Source organism: Crocodylus porosus, unplaced genomic scaffold, assembly GCF_001723895.1.
Source record: "Crocodylus porosus isolate Cpor-Errol unplaced genomic scaffold, CroPor_comp1, whole genome shotgun sequence".
Lineage (NCBI taxonomy): Eukaryota > Metazoa > Chordata > Crocodylia > Crocodylidae > Crocodylus > Crocodylus porosus.
The window spans coordinates 149,530,170-149,539,416 of record NW_017728906.1 but is presented as its reverse complement, the minus strand read 5'-3'; the positions used below and the strand labels follow the sequence as shown (position 1 = coordinate 149,539,416).

The following is a 9,247-nucleotide window of genomic DNA, read 5'->3' as shown; positions in this document are numbered from 1 at the left end:
CTGGACTCGATGATCTCCCGAGGTCCCTTCCAGCCCTAAAGTCTATGAAATCTCACTAGTGATTAAGTCAAAATTTTTGGAACGGAGATTTTTTCCCCCCCATCTTGAAGAGTTTTCCTGTTATTTTTCTAATAGATTTGCTCAGATTCTAACTTAGATATCTGCTATATAGAAACAAAAGCAAGTTTGTAGAGGAAAATGCAGCGTCTGAGTTTCAGACAGTATCATTCACTGTTGCTACAAAGGCACTGAGGTTGCTTCATGCCACAGCCTGTGAACTGGCTCCTTGCCCTTTCTGAATAGCGAAGTCCAGCAATGAAGTACCAGGCCCATGCCAGCTGAGAATACTGGCATCTCTCTCTTGGGCAGCTGGGTTCCAAGCTCTTAAAGGAGCTATCATGAGGGTCACACCAAAGCAATCAAACCTTGATGTTGAAAATCTGGCACGCTGTTGAGTCTCATCTCCCATTTTTAGGGAACATCACTGAGAAGACTGTGGCAAGGCAACTCCAGCAGCTTCATTCCTCAAATACTCTGGACCTTGGCCAACTTGGTTACATGCTGAGGCATGAGACAGAATCCACACTGGTTTTCTTAGCTGATGGGTTCTGCTGAGTACTGGACAAGATAAAATGTTGATACTGCTCCTTTGACTGTGAGATTTAGAATCACAGAACCATAGCATTAACCTCAAAGGTTATCTAGTTCAACTTCCTGTGCGGAAGTTATATTTTATTGTTTTGTTGGCAAACACTACCAAGGATTTCCGTTTAGGTACCATTGGTGACACCACTAAAAGTACAGACTAAACAACTTTCTTGCTCATGGATCTTATGCCTGGCACTGCTGCAGCCCCCGGTTTTCCGGAGAAGCAGTCTTGCTCCATCTCTCTTACTCTTGACTGCAGCATGCCAGGTGCAGACAGAATCCGCAGAGAATGTAGCTTCTGAACTCTAAGTAGTCTCTATCAGCACTAAGGACGGGGAGGACAACTGGGGCAACAACCATGGGAGCTGCCTTTGTGGGGTGGCCACAAAAGCAGCTGTTGCCACAGCAGTAGGTGATCATGGCACCGCAAGTGACACTGCAGGAGCTGGTGCTGCTCCAGGCACCACAAAGCTGTCCTGAGCACTGAGCGGCACTGCTATGCCTCTGGTCTGTACTGAGCGTATGGGAAGTTAGATTTCCAGAGGTTTGTAACTTGAGCAACGTAGGCATACTCTTTCCTGAGACAGCAAGAAAGCATTTTTTTGAGTCTAAGGGAAGCCACCCTTTCCCCTACCAAGTTTCAAAGACCTACCCCAAACCATGAAGGCAAGAAAGCTTCTCAGTGCAAGGGTTATAAGAATTTCTCAAGATGGGCCCAAACACTTTATTTTTTCCGAACTTTGTTCTCTGAAACTTCTGAAGCCAGCATGAAAACGTGTGTGGGCGAAAAGTTCAATCTGGTGTAGACACCTAGAAAATTCCAGCCTGTGTAGTTATTTTGGCAGTGATAACAAGCAACAGAAAACAGTCTTTTAAAGGAAAGTAGTAGGCAACCTTAACTCTAGGCATCACTGCTTGTTCTGCGTATAATTCATGAACATCAAATCCCATCAGATGAGAGAGATTCCTACCATCTATTTCATGCAGAACTCCCTCATGAGTTCACTGGGGAGACCTCTTTTGGCACTAATAGCCTATTATTTGCAAATTACTCCATGTCAGAAGTGGAGTATTACATCTTGGACTTAAAATGGCTTATGTTTTTAAAACTCAAACTGGCACCTGTATTGCTCTCCTGCCCTTGTATAGCCAAGGCTCCGGGCTATACAAAAGCAATGAAATGACACTTGATTAAGGAGTGATGGAATTGTCAAATGATGAATGTATACTCACAAGCTCTGTTAGAAGTGCTGTAATTTCTACATTCACACAATAAGTCCTACTCCCATATAAAGAATAATGAATACAAGCACTATATGCTGCTTGCTAAGCATTTTGCATTGGCCTTGATTTCTCCAGCCTTGGAGGCACATTTTTGGAGGCAATTTACAATAATACAAACTTCAAAGAATTAAGCTTAAAATATTACTTTCAGTGTCTACTCTGGTCTCTCGTTTCCCCCTTTCTACTGATTTTGAAGAGGCAATTAAAATTTCAGTGACTTTTGTAACAGACGGTAGGGAGATGAACAGCATCTGACCTGTGTGATCTGACGCATGAATAGCTATCTAGATTTCATTTTATAGCAACTGAATTTTTCGATGGTTGCTAAGGAGACTACATCACTGCCTGACACAAAGTTTTGGAGGCCTAGTCTGCTTTCTTCTCTAAAACCTCCAGTGAACACTATTAAAGCAGTCAGCAACTGAGTGCTCTCTCTGCTCTTTTAATGTTTGAACCGCACCATATTTGGGATTGCAAATGTGGATTCTGTTGTATGTAAATAAGAAAGCTTAAACAACATGAACAGGTTACAGCTTTGACACACATGAGCGGTGCAATGATAGACTCACTATAAACCTACCTACTAGGAGCCTTTACCTACTTTACAAAATTATCTGTGGTTGACAGTGGGTGCAAGTTATGGTTTAATTGCAAGTGCAGCTAAGGATATGTGCTCAGCACCATTTCAGAAAAAAGAATTAAAACCTATGGACATCAGACCTTTTGGTCCAGCTAATTTGGTCTCCTGTCAGATAGTGGCCAGAAGGTGTAAAAAGTTGGAATAAACCTCCTCAAGGGCAACACATTTCTCAAGCACCTGGCAGTCAGTGGTCAACATATGCCCTGAAGCATAAGGATTTACATATCCTGTCTATGGACACATAAGGGTTCTCATTATCCCTCTTGATCCTCTGCTAATACTGGCTGGCTTCTGTCCCCTCCGTAGTGGTGAGTAGACATATAGGGCATGTCCCCATGAGCAAGAACATTTGTTTCCCTGGGGAAAACAGCAGTGTGCTGCTGCTACTTGTCCCTGGGGAATGTTTGTGCCATGTGCACTCTGGAGCACGGCATGTTGCTGCTCTGGCCAGCTAGCCTCTGGTTTTGGGTGGCGTGTGCTGCCACGATGTGTGACACTGCCTTTTTTGGTGCAGGTTTTTTTTGATCCCAGGATCTCTTGGGGTCCAAACCTCCCCCCTCACACTGCAAAGTAGCAGTGTAGGGAATGCCATGTATATGGTGTGCGGTGCCATAGATGGGTCTGCGGCGCAGCATACCACACATCTGCACTCATTTTGATGTGCCCATAGAGATTTATGAGTTTGCCACAGTCTTTGAAACAAGGAACCTGAGCTCTTGAGCTGTGACAACACTGACTCTTATTTTATGGTTTCAGAGGTCTTGAATTCAGTTTGTACTACCAATGAATTCAGGAGTGCTACATTAATCAGAACTTATTCTTGTGGGCCATAAATCCAAAGGACAAATCAGGTGGTTACTGTTTCTCCTCAGAATGGGTCTCAGCAGGTGCCAAAGCTTTATGCTGGCCCTCTGCAGATGGATGATTCTGGTCCCTTGTGTGCAAAAAGGATCTAAAGTACTACCGAATCACAATGGTAGCATTTCACAATCACTTCATGTAGGTGTAAGTGAGCAAAGGAAATACAAGACTGTAATACCATATTTACTCAAATATAAGATGACCTCCCCCCCCAATAAGATTCTATATATGGAAAATCTATAAATTTGTTACAATTTTCCAGGTATAGAATCTAATTATTTGAGGTGTGCCTTTAATGTGTCCCTCTTCCATGGCTAAAACATGGAGGATAAATCTAGGGGGAATCAACAGCCACTTTGTCCTCTGCACCTCCAAATTCTTTCCCCTGTACCCGCTTCCCTATTGTCAGACTCTGCCCTCCCCGTGCACATGGAAGTGAAAAGCAAATTTGAAAATACTGACCTAGCAATAAACATACCTGCAGTAACTTGCATATATGGCACTTACTCCAGGTACCCATAGACTTAGTTCATCCAGAATTGATGCAGTTTACTGCCTTCAAAACTGCTGCAAGTTGTATCTCAGGTATTCCATAATTGTACTTTTAAGCAGCACTTCTGTACCTACTTGTATATTACAACTTAAACACCACCCCACCATATCTTTACAGTTCTGTCTTGTGACTAATCAGCAGCACAGCACACATATACAGTTAACCATCATCATTCCCTGTTACTAGGGCTGGGCGAAATTTCGCAGGCTGTTTAATTTCAACGCTGTTTCAACTCATTTGGAGCTGAAATAGCAAAATCAAAATGAAATGAAGGGCTTTGAAACAGCTTCAAAACGAAACAAGGGCAGTTGAAACATTTTGAAATGTTTTGCGTTTCAAAGCTGAAGTTGGGCTTACCTGCAGGGAAACAGAAAGTAAGGAGAGGGAGGGGGCAGAGAGGGGGGAAGGACTCCTCTGATATTGACTGTGTAGCTGGGGGATAAAAGGCAGAATTGTTTGAACTGGCCTGCTTTCTGCCTTGGGGTCAGTTGCTGAGCTATCTTTCAAAAGCTCAACAGTTTTAAACAACAAAGACTACTACCATTGATTTCCTAGTTGCTAGCCTAGCAAGTGGGATTCAGCAATACCTTTTGCTTTCTTTCTATACCCCTTTATTTTATTATTATATTAATTGATTCCTTTCAACTTATTCCTCCCCACAAATCCTCCTTTTGTTTAGTCTATTTTGATTCTTTTCAAATCTGTGCTTTTTTTAGTGTGCATTATTATATTGCATATTATAATATAGAATTTATATAAGAAAAACACACACACACATATATTTATTACATAAATATATACATACAAGCACACATAATTACATAAATACACATACATACAATTATTTTAATATCTACATATATTGCATAAATCAGATAGATAACATTATAGAAGAAAGAGAGATTTTCCAGCACACCAAGGCAAAGACAAGACACTATGAAACACACCATGAAGCCTGCTGAAAAGGCAGCTGGCAAGCCTTCAGGGAGGAGCAGAACAGGGGGGATAGGGAGAGGTGTAAGTTTCCTCCCCTCCCCAAATTGAAATGCAGCCTCTTTGCTACAACAAGCAAGCATGAGGCTTCCACTAGTACAGGCAGCAAGGAGAAGGGGGGCAGTGCCACTGCCTGTGTCTGAGTCTGCATCCCTTCCAAGAGTACCAGCCATAACTGCCCGCCACCACCACCATGATAATAAGCAGCAGCACCAGTATGACAGTCTCCTCCACCCCCATTTCACTTCCCATGCTGAGCCTTCCAGTGCTAGAGGAAGAGCTGGAGCTGGATCTGCATCTGAGTGCCCTAGCAAGGGAAATTCTGGGGGAGGATGGGGAATCATCTGAGTTTGTGCTCCACACCCCCAAGTTTCCCCTAGAGCCAGGTCTCTTTCCCCATAAGGCACTTTGGAAGAAGTTGATGTACAGGTGGAGGCAAGCAGCTCAGCTGAGTTCGCTCCTCCTGTTGCTGTACCTCTACCTGCTGAGAAGCAGAAAATTGCAGCATCCACACATGCACCCGCATCTCAGAATCGAGCGGGTAGTGTGGTCCGGGATCATTTTGAGTTGGCAGATGATCCTATGTATGCTATCTGCCTGCACTGCCGCGCCAAAACCAGCCGGAGCAAGGGAACGAAACGCATGAACACAATGGAGATGCTAATGCATCTCCACTGGCCCCACCCCCTTGCCCTTGCTCCTCCTCAGGCTGGCACTAGTGGGAGTGTGCCCAAAGGGAAGTCCCCCTCTCACTCCAAAGCCCCCATCCCGCCAAAGCAGGGGCAGGCCATCCTGGAACAATAGGAGAAAGGCAGACAGAAATGGGGTGTGCGTTGCAAGGGCTACCAAGATCATCCAAAGCACTGGGGAAATGCTTGCTGTGGAATGCCAGCCCTTCTTTGTTGAGCAGCCAGGGTTCAGGTTGCTCATGGCACTTATGGTCCCTTCATACCGCATGCCCACATGTACCACCTTCAGGACGGTGGTGGCCTCCCTGTATGAGGCATGCAGAGACTATTTGAGGGAGGAGCTATGCAAGTCAGGTCCGCAGGTGGCCTTACACTTCACGTTGGACATCTGAAGCAAACATGGTGAAGATCATGCATACCTCTCCCTCACAGGACACTGGTTTGACCAATCAGGCCACTGGTGGGCTCTCCTTCAAGCTGAGGTGATGGATGAGTCCTACATGGCAACAGAGATCATGGGGGCCATAGCTTTTCTTCATAGTTAAGCCATGAACCACTTGGTGCAGGGGTGGCTCACTGGGCAGGGTGAGCTCACCTATGGGTTCATGGTCATCAACAATGGGGCTAATATGTGGCACACAAGTTCCACCTTGTAGTCAGGGACACCTTGGAGGGGCACAGGGTTGCCGGTGATGGTGCCAGCACTACCAGCAAGCTCATTTCAAAATGCAGGAAGGTGGCAGGCTACTTCCATCAGAGCATCAAGCAGGGGAAGATGCTGCAGGACAAACAAGCAGAGCTGAACATCCCACAGCACAAAATCATGCAGATGTGGAGACTCAGTAGAGCTCCACATACCTGATGCTTGAGAGGCTGGTGGAACAACAGAAGGCCATCCATGAGATGGCCTTGCTTGGGGAGATTAAGATCAGTGGGCCCCTGAACAGAGATGAGTGGAACATCATCTTCCAGATCTTGCTGGTCCTCAAGCCCTTCCCTGAGGCAACTGAGACCCTCAGAGCTCACGATGCCATCCTTAGCCAGGTGATCCCTGTAGTGAGGGAACTTCAGAGCCAAATAGAGAGCTTCCAGGGGATCAATGTTCCTGGCTGGGGCAAGCCACTGTCACCAGATGTGCAGGCACTGACGAGGCGGCTGAAGGAAGGCATCAGGAAATGGCTTGATCTCTTGCAGTCCAGTACGGCTCATGTGCTGGCTACCATGTGTGACCTGAGGGTGAGGGGCAGTGTATGCATCAGCCAAAGCGGGGGGACATGGAAGAAGGGGATCCAGTGTTCCATGCTAGCACACCATCCAGTCTCTTCCCCCACCACAGGTGCTGCCTGTGGCAGGCCAGTGGGGGGTGCTCCTGCATTGAACCACCCACCTCACAGAGCCTGGAAGGTGGTCAGGTGCAAAGTAACTCCATGGGGGCACCTCACGTCCGGCCGACCCCCATTCCTGGAGCACACCTGCAAGCCTGAGGGTAAAGCCACCACCACACAGGGTATGGACTTATCTTTGCCTTCTGCCCCCTGGGAAACACACACCTACTAGTCTTTGAGGGGTACCTGACCCACTGCAAGAACTTGGGGTGCTTCCCTCAGGCTGAAGCACAAATAGTGGTCTCCCTTAGTCAGCCATACCAAGGGGACCCCAAGGCATAATCTAGACCCTCTCCTAATATAGGTCTCCCATGCTAAGTACAGAGGAGAACTTGGTTACAAGGAGTAGGTTTGGAATAGGGTACCAGGTAGAGCAGTATCAGAGAAACACCTTAGAGCAAACAGTGGCCTTGTAGCCTTTGATCACACATCTGACTTACTCCAAGCTATATATCTAGTTAGATCTCAAATGGCTTACTCATAAGTATCATCCAGAGGCAGGTGGAAATTCCCTCTGGAGGCAAGCAGATCATTGAACATGAGTTTCAAGAGAGAGCATCAGATGGTCCAGCTTCTCTGAGAGTTCTCATCATGGTTGCTGCCCCACCTCCTGGGCAGTCCTTAACTTATATACACCATATGACCTCATTTACCTGACTCAATGAAGACTAGCACCTGTTGACTGCTAGCCAACCAATTTGGAATGCATCACTGGTTGCCGAGTAGACTGTCAGGTCTCTAGCCCCCTCCTAGTCATGATGACATTGCTTAGAACAATAGGGAGCTTAAGCCCCTACCTGGGTGTGTGAGGCTAGTCACATAGGCAGAGGCAGCAGGTTTCCTTCTCCCCCATGAATGTATCCAGCTCATGTTATAACTTAGGGTTACCTGAAGCTGATGGGGGCTAAGGGTGTCTGCCCTCTGCAGTGACCATGGTAACCGAATTGTCAGATTGGTCATCCAACTGTTAACAGAGTTTGGGGAGAGACAGAGACTGGATTCTGCCACACTATCCACCAGCCAGTCTTCCATGGTGGGGTCCAGAGGCACCAAACCCCACCATCAGGAAGATAGGCAGCCACCAAGGCCTGAGTGCTATCTTGCTGAGGATGTGAAACCACTGCTGTGTCACCCTTTGCCCACTGGGCCAGATCTGGCCATGGTTGCCTGGGAACACCTGTCCTGTCCACCAACCAGCATTCCAGGCAAGAGGGTGTTCAGCATTGCTAGGGATGTAGTGACACCCCACCACACCTGCTTGGATCCTGGTTTGGTGGAGAAACTGCTGTTCCTCAAGGTGAACCTCCCGCTGCTGGGGTTCCCTAAGCTCCAGGTGCAGAGTGACTCCTCACTCCATCCACACCTATTTCCTTTTTTCATCCTTTTAAAATGATTTAATGCCCCACTCTCAGAGCTGGAGGGGGCACTCACTGCATCACCAGCCAGCAGTGGAAGAACATGTCCCTGCTGAGATCCCATGCCAGGACAAACTTGGAGGTATGGGCTGGGGCTATGGGGAAGAAGGAGGTCCCAGGTTCTGACACGACCACTAAAACTGCGCTCTGCCAGGGTTGGAAGGCCTGGTGGGATTGCTGGCAGCCCCAGGAAATGCCAGGACCGAGGATCCCCCTGGTGAAAGGTGGGTAGGAGGTACCATAAACTCCAGCTGCACGCCCCCCCCCCCCCCCTGGCTGGGGAAAGCCCAGACCTGTCACATCTTTGACAGGCTTGAGGCTTGCTGGTTGCAGTGGAGTTGTGAGGCTCCAGGTGAGCTCAGCTTAGCTGCCTGGGATGCCAGCTTTTCAGTTGAAAAACCCTTTGTCTGGCTGAGGCAGCACCTGCAGTTGGTGTGTGTGCTGTTTCTGGATGGAAAGAATAGTAAAGAAACCAGAAGCTGGCATGTAATGCAGGCAAGAAAGCCCTTCAGTGCAAATGGAAATGGACGCATCAGAGGGTGAGGGACAGGCTGGAGTGGGGTGGTGAGGAAAGGGGATGTAGCTGCGCAGGTAAAAGTAGAGAGGTACCTGGGGAGTCAGATTCTGTAGAACAGGTGTTGGCAAAATGTGACCCACCAGGCCATTCTCTCCGGCCCATGGGGCCCCCAAAATTTAGAAAATTAATATTCATCTGCCCCTGGATGCCTGTCATGTGGCCTTTGATGGCTTCCCAAAACAAAGTAAGTGGCCCTCCACTC

General features: G+C 47.3%; 1 long non-coding RNA gene across 1 annotated transcript in view; it reads left to right on the top strand.

The window, feature by feature from the left end:
* Positions 1–7,798, top strand: part of LOC109306261 — a 19,682-nt gene extending 11,884 nt beyond the window's left edge. Inside the window, exon 3 of the long non-coding RNA XR_002099920.1 lies at positions 7,726–7,798. This is a non-coding gene — a long non-coding RNA (uncharacterized LOC109306261). The remainder of the gene's footprint in view (positions 1–7,725) is intronic.
* Positions 7,799–9,247: the final 1,449 nt, after the last annotated feature.